We start from the raw sequence: 16,232 nt of genomic DNA, 5'->3' as shown, positions 1-16,232 counted from the left end.
CTCCCAAAACAGAAAATGAAAGCAACACTGCTCCTCTTACCAGAACACCGCGAGCTTGGTTTGCTTTCTTGAGCTCCTTACCACGAACAAGGCTCTGATACCATGTCAAGATTGTGGGAGAGAAGGAAGGAGTCTCGCTTGAAGCTTTCTTGCTTTCACAATGGGGGAAGACACACAAGGGTGGAGGCTGAAAACAGTTTTCCTCTTCTTAGTTGTGTAAGCCAAAAGAACTCTTTTACAAAGAAATAGAAGAACCCTATATATGGGTCTCAAACCAAACTCAACTAACTAAGGTGGCATACTAACTGAGCCACGAACTAGAGTAGATAAGGATAGCTATCATGTAGCTATTATTCATGGGCGGTGTACCAACCGCGTCTGCAACTGACAAGTCGGTGACATAAATATACAACGGTCACCCTAGCGTATCACGAGTGGAGCTCGATATCTCAACAGCCTAGCTCTTTCGTCTCTCTCTTGCTTTTGGATTTCTGCTAGACGATGCTTATCGATAAATAATGGATCAATCTCAGTATCTTTTGGCATAAACTGCTAGTTGGTCTCTAAACAACCAGGATTCGAGAACCACCACTTTTAAGCGGCTCCCGGCAAATGCACCACTGATGGACCTAAAAACGGGCCGGCACTGGCTCATGCACTAGCCGGGCCTCGTCACTACGCACAAGACCACCCCTCGGCCTCGCGGCCAGGAGCGTCTATCAAAATCTCTGCCTTCCTAAACATTGCGTTTGTAATACGTTGTAGTCCAACTGATCCTAACCCAATATTACTCCTCAGAGGGAGTCCCTTTCACATAGCCAAAAGGCTCGAATCTCATACACATGGGGTTCCTCCTACGGCTGAATGCCGTCAACCCTCTGCGACTCTCCTACACCTTGGGGATTGGCCCCTCGATGCGTCGCTCAACATCTAAACATTTCGCACAAAAGTCGCTCAAGGTACCAAATAAGCGTGTCCAGGAGTGTACCATTTCTTCCTCACTTGCTTTCCCCTTTAGGACCCGGGTCTACCTACAGCATGGGTAACTCACTGCCTCTCATCGTAGGTCAGGTTCCAATAAACCAATTGCGATGGATGTCCAGGAGCTGGTCACTGATATTTTTTAAATTCTTTTCATGCTTTATGCATTTGGTGGATGCCTAGTGCTCAAACATTTAGCAAAACAGTATCGTGCACAAGTGCAAAACATTCTTTTAATGGTTTTCAACTACTGTTCGTGCTTCGTTGCATGGGCCTAGCACCGAGGTGATCCTCGTGCTACTAAGCTCTTAATTTTAATTATCATCCGTCCTAAATGCTATGCATAAAAATAAACAACTTTTCCATCATCTCACACGGCATTTAGACATATTTCAACTTCTCTACCCTTCCCCGTTTAAATATTGCGTCGTTGCATAGATTTATGAGGCATTTTACCATCATTTTATGTAAAAAAAACGGAAAAAGACACACTAGAACAAGAAGGTGGGGTTGAACTGAGGCAAATCCTCATGCTTCAGTCCCCACAAACATTCACAAACATTGCTCTTATTTATCCTTATTTTTCGAAACCCAAAATATATTTTTCCCCTATTTTTTAGGGTTTTTTCACCCTTTTCTTGTATTTTCCCTTATTTTCTGCATTATTTAATTACTGAAAATTCAAAACAGGTTATGGGCTGTGGCCCTTAGTTCCTTCTTGCAGAAAAATGAAAGTTTAGTTGGTGTTCCTATTTACTTTCCCATTTTTATGCAAAAAAAACCATCATTTCCCCTTGATTTTCCATGTTTTACGTGTTTCAATGTATTATTTTGAATCACAAGATGCATATTTTTCTGATTTTCTGATTATAACCAGCAAGAACTCATGGAAAACAGCCACATAAACAATTTTTAGCCCACAAGAACAACATTTTATCAATCAAAAGCTATAAAATCTCAAATTTCCTTTGAAAATTTTGAATTACCGCTTATTTGCGTGTTTCAGGTTTCATGTCCATGGCTGCAAATCTGAAAATCAGCAGCACTTCATGCTCAGCACGATCACAAATCACCATTTCCAGCCCGTGGAGCAATCCGATCCATGCCGGACAAGCCTCCATCATTCTTTCTTCTTCCTTCTTCTTCCCACATGAACTCCCTCTTAGAGGAGAGAGAGGGAGGAGAGAGAAAGACTGATTTTCTCTCTCCCTCTACAGGCTGCCATTCCCCGCGTGGATTGAAGCGATACGGAGCGGATGTCGAATGTGGAAGCACTCTGCCATTGGATTCATGGCTTACATTCAGCCTCCCTTCTTGATTTGTGGGGGGGGGGGGGCGCGGTTTTTTCGGCGGCTGAAAACAACCGCCGCCCCCCCTCCATGACGTTTTTTTTTAGGGGGGGTGCCAAAGGTCACCCCCCTCTCTCCACACCTTTTGAGATTTCAAATTTGGCCCCTTTTTGGGCACCCCGGCCGGTTTTTGGGCCACTTCCTCATACGGACTTCAATTGACGTGTTGTAAATTTCTAGGCGTCCTCTCGGCATCTCGGATAGGCCTGCAGCTCCCACATCCTGTCCTGACTGATAGAAAAATTACTAAAAATCCGGAGGTGTCACTTGGGCGCCCATCGACTGCTTATGCTTAAAATCGTCCTAGATGGAGTCGCCGCCTTTGACGGTGAATATTTTTCCCTTGAAATTCATAATTTTTAGCTATTTTTAAACACTTCCCGGCACCTAAATTCCGCTCTCACAGGGAAAGAGCTAAGCAGGTGCAGGCCTCGCTCAGCAAGACCTTAGTGGAAAAGGCACTGGGATAGGAACCAAAGGTGGAGAAGAGGCACAAAAGAGACGTCTATGCCATGCTGGGGATACATAAGAAAAGTGTCTTAACAAATGATGGCATAAGCATCCAGGACATCCTTGACGCGGATATCAGATTGCAATCAAAGGTGATCCAAACCCTCTTCTCTAGCCTAAGGTACAATTTTCTCATGCATAGAATTAGCGTGCTCGTGTTGGAGAGCGTGGCGGCACATTCACTACAAGAAGTGGATTGGAATAGCTATGTCAGGAAGACCATAGATCAATCAGCCATGATGCTAGCCCTTGGAAGTAGGCCAATAGGTGGAGAATCCCCAACATAAAGGGGACTGATAGGAAGAAGCCCTTGGCCAAGGCCGCATTCATAGGGTATGGAGGAGTCTTGACTGCCCTTATCCGAGAAGCTATAAAAGAGGAACAAGACGGAGAAGAGGGATTAGGTGAAATGCTTGAGAAGTCACCTCCTCGTCATGACAAAGAACTATCAAGTGAGAGGACGATTAATGAAGAAGAGGAAGAGCAAGAATCTCAATCCAACAAATGGAAGGCGAAGATGCCTAAAAAGAAGGCAACGAAGAAGAAGTAGGAGAAAGAGATGAATGAAAAAGAAGAAGTGGACCTACTTAAAGCCAAGGTTGAGTCAAAAAGAGATGCAGAACAAGAAGAGTTGAGAAGAAAAGAAGAGGAGGATCTAGTACAAGCTGTGCACATGTCCATTGAACAACAATACATGTAGGAGGAACTAGCAGCAATGAGCCTGCCTAGGGATACAGGCTAGGAATCAGCACCCAAGCGGCAGAAGACTGCTGTCCCTAAAGGAAAGGGCAAAGCCGCGCTCCACTCAACCCCACCTGCCATCTTGCCCACCGCCCCAATCATCACAACAATGCCAGGCACCCTAGCCACAGTGGACACCAGCAACCTCATGGCATGGGTATAGTTCCTAGTCAATAAGGCACATACCCTAATGCCCACCTCTAGTGCGGGAACCCCAACTATTAGGAGTGAAAAGATCGACTGTTACAGATGCCAAATCTCAACAGGGACCCCAAGTGACCAAAGGTAGATGCTATCACCACCACAGAGTCGCATGCCATAGACCACGACGAGCATGTCAGGGAGCTCTACGCTCAGTTGGAAAGGGCATAGGAGGAGAAGAGAGCGGTAGTGGTGACACTAGAAACGGAAAGGAAATGGAAAATGCCTCCATGCCACTGAAAGTAGAACTAAGGGCCAAGGAAGAGGACAAAGAACAGTGATGAAAAAGATTGGAGGAAGAGAACCAGGAGCTGATCGCAATGCAAAGGGAATACAAGCTCTGGTTCTACAGCAGGCGGAGCTCGAAACATAGGTGACAAAACTTCAAGTGGGCATGGAAGAGCTCACCGGACTGGAAGTAGAGAGAGCACAAGAGTAGGAAGAATGGAGAAAAGAGAAGGAAGAGCTCACTTACTTAGGGAAAGAATGAGAATCAATCACAACATCTCTAGCATGCAGGCAAGAGGAGAGCTCCACGGAGATGGCAAAGAGAGCTAAAGAGTGGGCAACTCATGCTAAAGAGTGGATAGGAACCTTGGCACGCTATCTGGCTCAAGCTAAGAAAGACAAAACACTTGCGGAAAGCAGAGCAAAGGCTACCCAGATGACCTTCCAAACATAGCAACGTGCCTTCTTAAACACCCTGCTGGACATCACTCAGGCAGAGGAGGGAGAGCCCATGATGGCCGTAAAGAAGAAACTGGGAACAGCTCATAGAGCACTGAAGGCCGAACTCCAGATACCACCACAACCTAGGGGAAGAAGCCCAAGCTGGGATGAACATCGCTATTATCTCCTATTGGCGGGCCTAACCTCACAGGAAGTGGATGCACTCGGGCTCCTCCAAGAGGAGTAGCAAGAGCCAAGCCGGCAAAGGGAGGTGGAAGTGAACTTTGAAATGGGACCACATGAAGAAGAACTTGTCCCACCGTCTCCTTCCTCAAGGCCTGAAGAGCAGCAACATGTAGACACCTCCGCACACAGAAAGAAAGGTTGCATTGAGAGAAAGAAGGAAGCAAATGGTGGAGGAGACACAAAAAAATGGAATACCAAGAAAGTAAGGGAGCCCCAGGTAAATATCCCACCAAGTGAGGATGATGACTCGACAAGTTTCCATGCTGATCTTATAATCTGGGAAAAGCTAGAGGAGCCCCTTCAACCTCAACTTCCAATTCCCCACCACCGTGCGAAGAGTGTTACCCATCAAGGTGGTGGAGGAGGTGATTAACGTCAACATCAGACTCAGATAGAGGTGATTGGAGGAGAGAGAGTGGAACCCTACCTTATGGGCTACCGAAGATGCTGAATTTTGGCAAAATAAAGTTTTTGAGGTGCCAAGGTCTGTGCCCGGCTATGAATGCCAGCCCACATGGAGGAGAAGAATCTGTGACACCAACCTGGACACATGGGTAACTTTTTGCAACACTCAACCCTTCGAGAGGAATGACCCAACCTTTATGCCCTACCCTCAAAGGGTCAGAGTAGATTTTGACCTAGTGTCCATGGCCACAACAACTTCCATGTAATCTATAATCCCCACTGTACTACATATGAAAATGCCCTTGTCTTCACATCAGAAAACCTGTATGATACCCTAATCCAATTTACTAACACATTCTCCTCATGCCTTGATCTTGCTTTTATTACCGTTTGTAATTACCTTAGATTACTTAGGATACTTCTTAGGCAAGACCCCACCCTGCAGGAATGTGGCCTCCCAATGCTCCATTTTGATCCTAACGCTATAGATAGTTGCATGATGTCTCGACTAATGATACGTGCCGCTCTATTCCTTCATTTTTCTTAGCTCTGCTAGAGGATATGAATGATAACCGCTTCACCTGCTACAATCATCCATTCCTCTCCTCCACCATCCTTCAAGTCCGCCTAAACCTCAACGGGTATCTCCAAAGCTGCCAATTCCTCAGTAAATCTATTAAACCCCCTTCTCCACCTCACTCCAATGACAAAGATTAAACTTCCATCATGACTATGTAACTTTATTATTATTAATACCAGTGGAAAAAAAAAAGAGAAAGAAGAAGAAAAAGTAGGAGAAGTCACATGTCTCCACTGCAAGTTGCACATCCACCACAACCATTGCACCTAGGGATCCTCAAGTTAGATGCGACTGGTGGCCCCGATCCATGGCCCCAATCTGGCCGGCTCTGTCCCTAACCCCCTAGCCTCATTTTGATCCCCCAATCCATGGCCCCGATCCATGGCCCCAATCCGGTCGGCTCCGTCCCTAACCCCCTAGCCTCATTTTGATTCCCCACTTCTTGCTTAGGGCACATCAAAGGCATGACACACCCAGGGAGGTAACACTTGCTTGTGGTTAGACCTGTCACCCTAAGCTCCATCCCACTAGCATGTGCACAAGGCACCATATGACAAAGGGACACACCCACACAAACTACACCTTTCTTTTCTTTCCAGCTATAACAAAAGGCCCCACCACCCGGTTCATCGACCCCATCATCCATGCAATGTGCTCCCTATCTTGTGAAATATCCTACCATGCCGACCCACCAAACCAAGGGCCAAATGCAACATCCACGCTCGGAAAGTGAATGAAGAAGCTTATTTGGAACAACACAAGAAAACTCAACCACAGAGAGTTAAATGATGGATCCATCTAACACCATTTTGATTTTTAAAGATGGACATGCCCCTCAACATCCCTCCACCACCAAGGGATCATATCCAACTCAAGGGCCCTACAGTTCCATAAATCCCTCCAACACGACTTGTACCCAAACTCAAAAAGCTACTTGGGTACTCTAGCAATAGAGTCCGACTCATCCCCCAACAGAGGTGCCATGGGACTGGTACTCATCTAGGAGGGGGGTAATGTTAACCCTCAAATGAACAAGGTGGAAAACCTAGAAAATTTAAAGCAGAAGACAAAGCCAAGATAAAAGGGACTGGAGAACGAAGGCATGCCAAGAAAAATCGAGAAACACAAGAAGTGTGAAAAAGTCCTAAATCAAGGAGAGGTGCTCAAGAAAAAGCACAAGTCAATACTTTTGCAAAATAGCTCAAGGCGCATCGTGATTTATTTTAAAAGCGATGGTGCAAATTGTAAATGTAGATGGGCGGTAGGAAGGAAACTAGGAAGATAGGAGGACAATGTAAAAAGGGGATGACCACCCAAATGGAATTTAGGGCTTTGTATATAAAGTTCAAAAAGTGAATGAGAGCTCATTCTTTAGTGTATGGCAAAGTGGACTCATCTTCTTCTCTTCTTCTCTTCTCTTGGTTGCTTGTGAGTGCTTGAGGGAGCGAGTGTGAGGGAGTGAGTGTGTGAGAGTGAGGGATCAAGGAGGTGAAGCTCTCTATCATCTCCTCTCTTCTTTTTCTCTTCTTTTCTCTCGTCTTGTGCGTGGCTATGGAGGATGGAGCTTGGAGGAAGAGGTTTGAGGATGCTTGAGCTTGCATCACGAATCGAGGAGCTATCGGGGTGCTTGAGGGAGAAGGCAACTCCATTGGGCATCAAGGTAAGCTCACTACATCCGTAGAGAGGCAAGGTGCATTGACTATGTGAGAGGTAGCCACTAGTGCTTGCTTGGAATGCTTGAAACAATAAGCAGTCCGTGGGTCTTGGTGGTTGAACGTGAGCTCCCAACAACCCTGATTGACTACCCTCCCTTTCCAACTTGAGTTGCAAAGTGTGTCTTTAGTTGTACTTGTGAGATTTGACTTCTAAAGATTGAAGAAGAATCCAACACAATTTTTTTATAATAGTCTAGCAGGTTAAGGGCCTTTTGGATATTTTATTTTTTGGCTTCAAGTATCATAAGAAGGTCATTTGCAAAGCCTTGACCTTTGTTAGTTAGATTATCCAGCATGTTGAAGAAGTGGTGAGTTGCCATTGTGAAGAGAAGGGGGTTGACTAGGTATCTTTGACTGACTCTCCTATTGACACTAAACTCCTTGCTTATTTTTCCATTAATTGAAATTTGACTACAAGCTCCCTCCATTAGCATGGAGGGAAGACAGATGATCTAGGAAGAGAGGCCCATATTCTACAAGACCGGTTCAACTCTTTCCAATGAACCCAATTAAAGGGTTTCTCCATGTCAAGATGAAGGACGACAATCCAGATGCATTAGCCCATTGTTATGAGATGATGACATTAAGTACATTATCTAAGAGAGATCTATTTTTGATGAAGCCATATTGATGCTTATTGACACATCTTTGCACTATTGGAACAAGTTTGATTGAAATAGCCTTCGTGAAGATTTTATACATTGTGCTTATTAAAGTGATGGGTCTTGGGTGTGGTAGCCTCACTCGTTGGTTTTACTTTGGGACTAGACAAAGTATAGTCCTTTTCCAAGATGTTGGAAGATTAATTTGGTTTTAGTATTTGTTAACCATATCAGTTATTACTTGTGAGACATTCTCCCAATATTGGAGGACAAGTTGCATTGTTTTTGCCAAGTTTATTGAGTGTTGTCAAGAGTTCTTATAAAATAAAGAGATTGGAAGGTAACTGTGTTTTCTTTCACTGTGATGATCTATTTCAATGCTATCAAAAACCTAGCTCTTGTCTTCCTATTATAAAGTGCAAAGGCTTTCCTTGAGCCTCCTTGATTTAAGACTTCTAATGAAGTGTGATGATGAGTAGTTTGGGCCTTTCTTGAAGTGTAGATAAAATTTATCTAATTCTTTAATATGTGCTTTAATTCTCATTTCATGCCTGAGTTGAATTAGAGCAATGTCTTCCTTTGAAGGAGTATTTCTAAGATCTCTTTTCAACTCCTTAAGAATGTCATTGGCCCACTTCAGCTCATTTTTCTTCTCATCGTAGAGAAGGATTCCTTGAATAGTAGCACTCCTTCAAGATGTTAGCAATCTATGACCCTAGGTCATGCACTTTTGCCCTAATTGTTAGATTATCAAGCTCCCGCTACTCTTCAATCAATCTATCTTTATGTGTGTGACTGACATTAGCTAGATATAGCTGTACACGTATGTGACATTCAATAAGTCGGTGTAGTCAATGACTTAACCACAGTTAGTCTTGGTTAGTCATACCTATGTGTGTAAGTCTCTTTCAATGAGTATGATGGAAGAATAATGGAAGAAGAACAACAATGAGCTGAGGCTCATCTTCTGCTCCACTTTGTCTCTCTCCCTCTCTTCCAATATGGTATCAGAGCCTGAAACCCTGAAGCTTGGAGGCTTGGCAGTGGCCATTTGACATCAAGACATCAGATTTGAAGAAAACGTCATCAAAGGAGATTGTGCATGCAACCTGTTTTTTTGCAAAAGCTATATCTTGCTACAAAAATGAATTTTGGAGAAAAACGGCCCATTTTTCCTGATCCTTTTGACGTGGTCTACAACTTTGCAGAAGAAAGTTTTTCAAATTCCTCACAAATTTTGAGATATTCAACACAGATCTATGCTGCAGACTGGATGTTTAATGCAATAAACAGTAGGTGATAGCATCATTGCTTGACTAAGAGCTCATCTGGGAGCTTGAAGAACTGATTACAGATCTGAAATAACAATGGTCTGCTGTATATAGACAACCTACAGCATGTATGCACATCTGACATGAGCTTGGAGCTCTCAAACTTGTGTAGGAGTACCATTGAAGCATAGGTATATGCTGGGAAGTCATATGGACTTGATGTTATGCATTGGAGCTGGAAGTTTATGTTGAAAAATATTCAGATCTGGAATTTTTTAATGGTTGGAAACTGTCATTGAATGTAGGCAACAAGCATTGTCTCTTACTGAAGCATTACATGTCAGTTTGGAGCTCCTGCCATTTGTATGACTTGACATATGTATGTTGAATGCTTGGAAGACTAAAGAGAGCATTGGATGCAACTGAGGATTGAAATCTGGAGATAAAACAAATGCGTTGACATATACTTGGATGATCATTTATAGTAAATGTAGTGTATGACATTGCCTCTCTACACTCCTAATCTTAACTTGAAACAGACATCGTAAATATTCGGGACATGAATACACAGCAATAGAACCAGATATGAGAAACCAAAATTTGGTGTTGTCCTAAAGAAAATAGCGCCATTTATCACTCTCAAAATCTCAAAGGAGTTGATTTCCTGAATGTTAGGTTGCAGGTTTTAGACTGCATATTCTCTTCACTGTAGTAAGAATACATGAGACAGAGATATAGTACTTTCAGGGTCTATGTATTGGACATGCGGGTTATCCCACATGCTTGTGGATGTTTCTGAGGTTGTAAAGGGCTGAAATACCCTATTTTTTGTGCAAAAAATTATTGCAGGAAACTGTCTTGATCTGTAGGAAACTGTCCTAATCTGTAGGAAACTGTCATGGATAGCAGGAAATTGGTCCCGAACTGTAGGAAAAGGGGTCAGATACTTACAGGTTGTATACATAATTGAATATCTAAGCTACAACTATGGCAAATGCTCAAGGCACTGACAATATCACTCAAATTGTGGGAGAAAAGCTGGACAACAAAAAATTCACTTTATGGAAGTTCCGTATGAATAAATTTTTGGTTGGCAGAGGTTATTAGGACTTATGTATAGGTGATGAGGCTGAACGTGAAATGCCTGAAAGGAATATGGCAAATGATAAGAAAAGGGCTCATAAGCTATGGACTGAGAGAGCATGCAAGATGTTATATTGGTTTTCCTTATGTATATCAGATGCTATGGTTATATAGATTACTGGATGTAGTTCTCCAAAGAACACAATATTAGTGAGTTTGGGAATCTCCCAATTCCCAAACTCACTAATGGTTATATAGATTACTGGATGCAGTTCTCCAAAGAACACAATATTAGTGAGTTTGGGAATCTCCCAATTCCCATTTTTTGAATACTAAATGGGTGGCACCCGGATAACATGCCCATAAGTTTCTCAAAACCATATGATGTGACCTATCATTGGAAAGCATTTGAAAGTGGAATCTATTGAGCTATAGAGCACTCAATTTGGAGTTATAGTATTCAAGTTATGACAGATCCAAAGATTTGACCACGTGTCCCAAACTTATGAAAAATTCCCATATTCCCCAATATGGTGTTAAAGGATGCATGGGGCATACTCATGAAGAATTATGGAAAGAAAGATTCAGATGAAGTAATAATTCAATAACATGTCTAAGCATGGCAGGAGCATTCAGGCCTACACTACTGAGATCAAGAACATAGCGGATAAGCTTGCCACCATTGGATCTTCAGTGTTTGAGGATGATATGATTGCAGTGACATTGAATGGACTTAGCAAAGAGTATAAAGAACTTGATACGTCTATTTTTGTGAGAGCTGAATCCCCTGATTGGGATGAGTTGATTGCTTTGTTGTTGCATGAGGAAGTTAAGCTTGGGATAAATACAGGTTCTAGTATGTCTCAAAGTAGGGACATTTTTCTTTACTCTAGCCAGTGTGACAGAGGCGGCAGAGGCCATGGCTCTTTTCGAGGTCGAGGAGACACTGGAAACACTTATGAACAGTAGCAGTAGAATACCTGGCATGACACAAATACAGAAGGCCAACGTGGATCTGGCGGTTTTCGAGGTAGGGGGAGATTCCCTAGAGGCAGAGGAGGATCATGGTAGTCAAAGGATCAATCAAACAGGGACAAGGACTGTCATTATTGTAGTAGATATGGGCATATAGCCAAAGATTGTCATAAGAAGCAGGCTGACATGAAAGCCAAGGGTAGACAACATGGAAATTATGCTTCATTTAGCGGAGTTCCTGATGATCACGTTGTTTGCCACCAACATGTGCCTAAGAATGAATCTAGGTAGAACAAAGATGAGAGATGGTACATTGATTCAGGGACTTTAAATCATATGACACCCCATGGAGAATGGTTTGATGAGATGGTTGCAGGTTCACATGGACATGTTTGTAATAGGGATGACACCCAACATACTATTCAACATAAAGGAATTGTACCTTTGTTGATACCTGATGGCAAGAAAAAGAGCCTGCATGATGTACTACATGTACCTACAATAACCAAGAATCTTTTGTCAATTGGACAGATGGTAGAACAAAATCTGCAGGTGAGATTTAATAGAGATGGATGCTTTGTTGAAGAATATGATAATGGCTGCAAATTGATTGCTAGAGGCCGAAGAGATGGCAGAATGTTTACTCTTGATGCATCAATTCCAAAATTGAAAGCAGCCATGTTTGCACATGATGGTGGTGCTATACGAGATGTTGAGATATGACATACACTACAAGGATTTGAGCTAGTAGCGACGCCGATTAGCGACGGTGTCGCTATTGGCGTCGCTAATAGCGTCGCTATTTGCGTCGCTATTTGCGATGCAAATAGCGACGGGCCGCATGGAAAAAACGCGGTCGAAACCGAGCGTGGTTTTCATTTCGCGTTTGCTCCATTGTGAGTTTTGAGAGGCGAGAGCGAGGGAGAGAGCGACCGTCGTGAGAGAAGGAGAGGAAGAAGACTTGCCGTCACCGCCGCCGCTGCCGTTGTTCGCGAAGGAGAGGAGGAGCCTTCATCGCAAAGAGGAGCTGCCCCATGCTTGCCATATCTCATCGGTGAGTCTCCCTCTCTCTTTCTTTTGCTTGTTCAAGGTTTAAACCACTCTCTTTTGCTTGTTTAGGAGAGGAAATGAAAGAGAAAGAGAGGGAGAGGGAGAGAGAGGGAGAGAAAGAGAAAGAGAGGGAGAGGGAGGGAGAGGGAGAGTGCATTCTCTCTCTCCCTCTCCCTTTTGCTTGTTTAATGTTTAAATCACTTTCTTTTTTGCTTGTTTAGGAGAGGAAACGAGAGAGTAAGAGAGAAAGAGAGGGAGAGGGAGAGGGAGAGGGAGAGGGAGAGGGAGAGGGAGAGGGAGAGGGAGAGAGAGAAAGAGAAAGAGAAAGAGAGGGAGAGGGAGAGGGAGAGGGAGGGGGAGGAAATGAGAGAGGGAGAGAAAGAGAAAGAGAGGGAGAGGGAGGGAGAGTGCATTCTCTCTCTCCCTCTCCCTTTTGCTTGTTTAATGTTTAAATCACTTTATTTTTTGCTTGTTTAGGAGAGGAAATGAGAGAGAAAGAGAGAGAGAGAAAGAGAGGGAGAGGGAGAGGGAGGGGAAGGAAATGAGAGAGGGAGAGAAAGAGAAAGAGAGGGAGAGTGCATTGTCTCTCTCTCCCTCTCCCTTTTGCTTGTTTAATGTTTAAATCACTTTATTTTTATGCTTGTTTAGGAAGTGAGAGAGAAAGAGAGATAGAGAGGGAGAGAAAGAGAGGGAGAGGGAGAGGGAGGGGAAGGAAATGAGAGAGGGAGAGAAAGAGAAAGAGAAAGAGAGGGAGAGGGAGAGGGAGAGGGAGGGAGAGTGCATTCTCTCTCTCACTCTCCCTCTTGCTTGTTTAATGTTTGAATCACTTTCTTTTTTGCTTGTTTAGGAGAGGAAATGAGAGAGAAAGAGAGAAAGAGACGGAGAGGGAGAGAGAGGGAGAGAAAGAGAGGGAGAGGGAGGGGAAGAAAATTTAAGATAATAGACTTATCGATAATGGTATGCAATGTGCTTTGCCATGGGCCACATACATTGGTGACTCTTTAAGATGGCTTAAAATTGGTCATGTCCTTCATAATGTCCAAGTAGGGGATCTAATTGTGATATGCATAATTCATTGTTTTTGTATTAACTTTATAGGCATAACAAATTAGAAATCATGCCAACTAGTCAACGGAAGGACTAAAAGAAAATGATACCCTAGCTAATGGTCATTACGGTACTTCATCAAAATGAACCCAAAAGTATTGTTATAGAAGAAGAATCCCTTAAATTGAGTATAGGATATTTTCTCTCAGGTCTTATGACTATGAGTAGAATTGATTGAAATAAATTTTATTACTATAGTTGATAAATTTCATAGATGGCATTAATTTTAATACGCGATCCTAGGACAAAAAAACCACATTTCTAAGATGCTTTTTGTTGAGACTGATTTATTATTAGACTAAGAGATCCTCAATGATGCTCAAAATGGATTACTTATACTCAAAGCCCTCTAGTGCAGTTTTTTACAATAACGAACAATTATCTACCGGGACAAACAAATCCTTGAGCATGATACAAGGCCAAGATATAACATCGGAAAATCTCTCAACTACTATGTAACTTGACGTACATCTCCATAAAGCTATGGTCAACTTGACGTACATCTCCATAAATCTCTCAACTACTATGTAACTTGACATACAATGCAAGATTTATGGTCAACTTGCAACTTGACGTACATCTCCATAAAGCTATCCATTTAAGCCTCGTTTGCTGTAATGTAGATAAGATGGAAAACAAAGAAGGTCTTATTGTTCAAGACCGCGAGACGTATCTTAATCAGCGTGTCCCATGTCCTTGCTCTCAATGCAAGTTGGAAATTAGACGAAAACGCCGATTGTCTATAGAACACGTACGATGATTTGGCGAGTTTCAATCTGAGATCATTGATCAGGCGATTGCGGATTTTCAGCAAACGGTAATTTGAAGTTAATATTAATCATGCATTGTACTCGCAAGATAATTGAAAACCATACACAATAAGATTGGGTCTTGTTGGTAAATTTTCTATCCAGGGGGGTGATGTCTCGACCCAAGGGGGAGTGCACCCTTTGCGGCCAATTAGAAGAGTTCGTGGATGTGCGATGGATGGATTGCAGGAGCCAATCCACCACTCGCAAGGCCCAATCTATACCGTCAATGCTAGAGGAGACATACAACCTTCCCGACCTATCTACAATCTTGGAGCCTGAGATGGAGGCAATGATAGATGCATTGATTTCCATGGATGTTGAGACATCTGACCCGCTTAGAGAGGAAGCATCCATACTATTATATGATGGGTGCCGAGTATCTCGGTTGAAGACATTGCTTGCACTCTTAAGTGTGCAAGCAAAATACGATTGGAGTGATACGAGCGTGACTGAGTTATTCAGGTACCTTGCACATAGGCTTCATTGATTTTTTTTTAAAAACAATATTATCGCAAACATTTGTGCTTTTTCAAGGTGTTTTATGATTTTTTTCAGGTTATTAAAATATCATATATTACCACCTGCAAATACCATGCCTGAGTCTCGTGATGATGCATGACATGTTTTACGGAAGCTTGGCATGGACTACAATAACATCCATGCATGTATCAACGACTGCATACTGTTTCGAGATGAATACGAGACTATGGAGACATGTCCAAAGTGTGGTGCTCACAGGTATCGACAGGACTTGCAAGGGCAAACCATTCCTCAAAAAGTTCTCAGACACTTTCCGCTCATCCCCCGCATAAACCACATGTTTCGCACGTCTGGCATGGCAAGCTTGACAACGTGGCATGTACAGAATAGGTCCACGGATGGAGTTCAACGAATATCAGCGGATTCGCGCGCATGGAGCCACATTGATTCTACCTTCCCAGGCTTTGCGCGAGAGCCAAGGAATCTTCGGCTCGGTCTCGCCATGGATGGTGTGAACCCATTCGGTCTGCACTCGACTTCTTACAGTGTGTGGCCTATAGTGCTTGTCAACTACAACATCCCTCCATGGCTTTCTACGAAGAAAGGACATCTCATCCTTAGCTTGCTCATCCCGGGCCGCTACAAAGTAAAAAATATGGACGTGTATCTTCGTCCATTAGTCGACGAGCTTAAGATTTTGTGGGAGGAGGGGGTCACTGTGCAAGATATGAGTAGACGCGATGGTCGGCGGTCAGCCAACATTCAAGCCATTCTCATGTGGACGATGCATGACTTTCCGGGATTGGGAGAGTGCTTAGGTGAGCAGACCTCCGTTCTCGCTGGTAATATCTATATTTTATTTCATTCAATCAAGTATTCACTAGGTCATGGCTCGCCTTACATGTCTGGTTACCTCAGGTTATCATGCATGTCCATTGTGTGGGCCATAGTTAGACTCCCGAAGGTCACGAACCATGAAGAAGATGGTATATCAAGGACACGCCGCTTTCTTGCCGGAGGATCATGAACTCAGGGAAGGTTTTCTTGGACGATCTCCAGCACGTATGAACGCTGCAAGCTGGTATGAGCTGAAAATGGTAAACCCGGAATCACATCCAAATGGAATGCGACGGTTCTCAGTTTTCTACGAGTTGCCATATTGGACCCACTTACAGGTCAACCACTTGTTGGATCCCATGCATATTTTCAAGAATGTGGGCAGCTTGCTATGGGACCACATCACAGGAAAGAGAGACACTATAGGGTCACGAATGGATTTGAAGGAGGTAGGTAAGATGGAGGCGCTTTGGCCGCAGTCGAGTGCTGAAAGGGGAGTGCAGCTTCCTCGCGCTCCCTGGGTTTTGTCTACCAAAGAAGAGCGCATTGTGAAGCAAGTAATCAAGTCTATCCGCACTCCGACGGGTATGATGCGTTCTCTCAGGTCCGCATTTTCTA

Source organism: Lygodium microphyllum, chromosome 22, assembly GCF_053477565.2.
Source record: "Lygodium microphyllum isolate KBCC chromosome 22, Lygodium_microphyllum_v1.1.10, whole genome shotgun sequence".
NCBI lineage: Eukaryota > Viridiplantae > Streptophyta > Polypodiopsida > Schizaeales > Lygodiaceae > Lygodium > Lygodium microphyllum.
Note: the sequence above shows the minus strand (reverse complement) of the source record.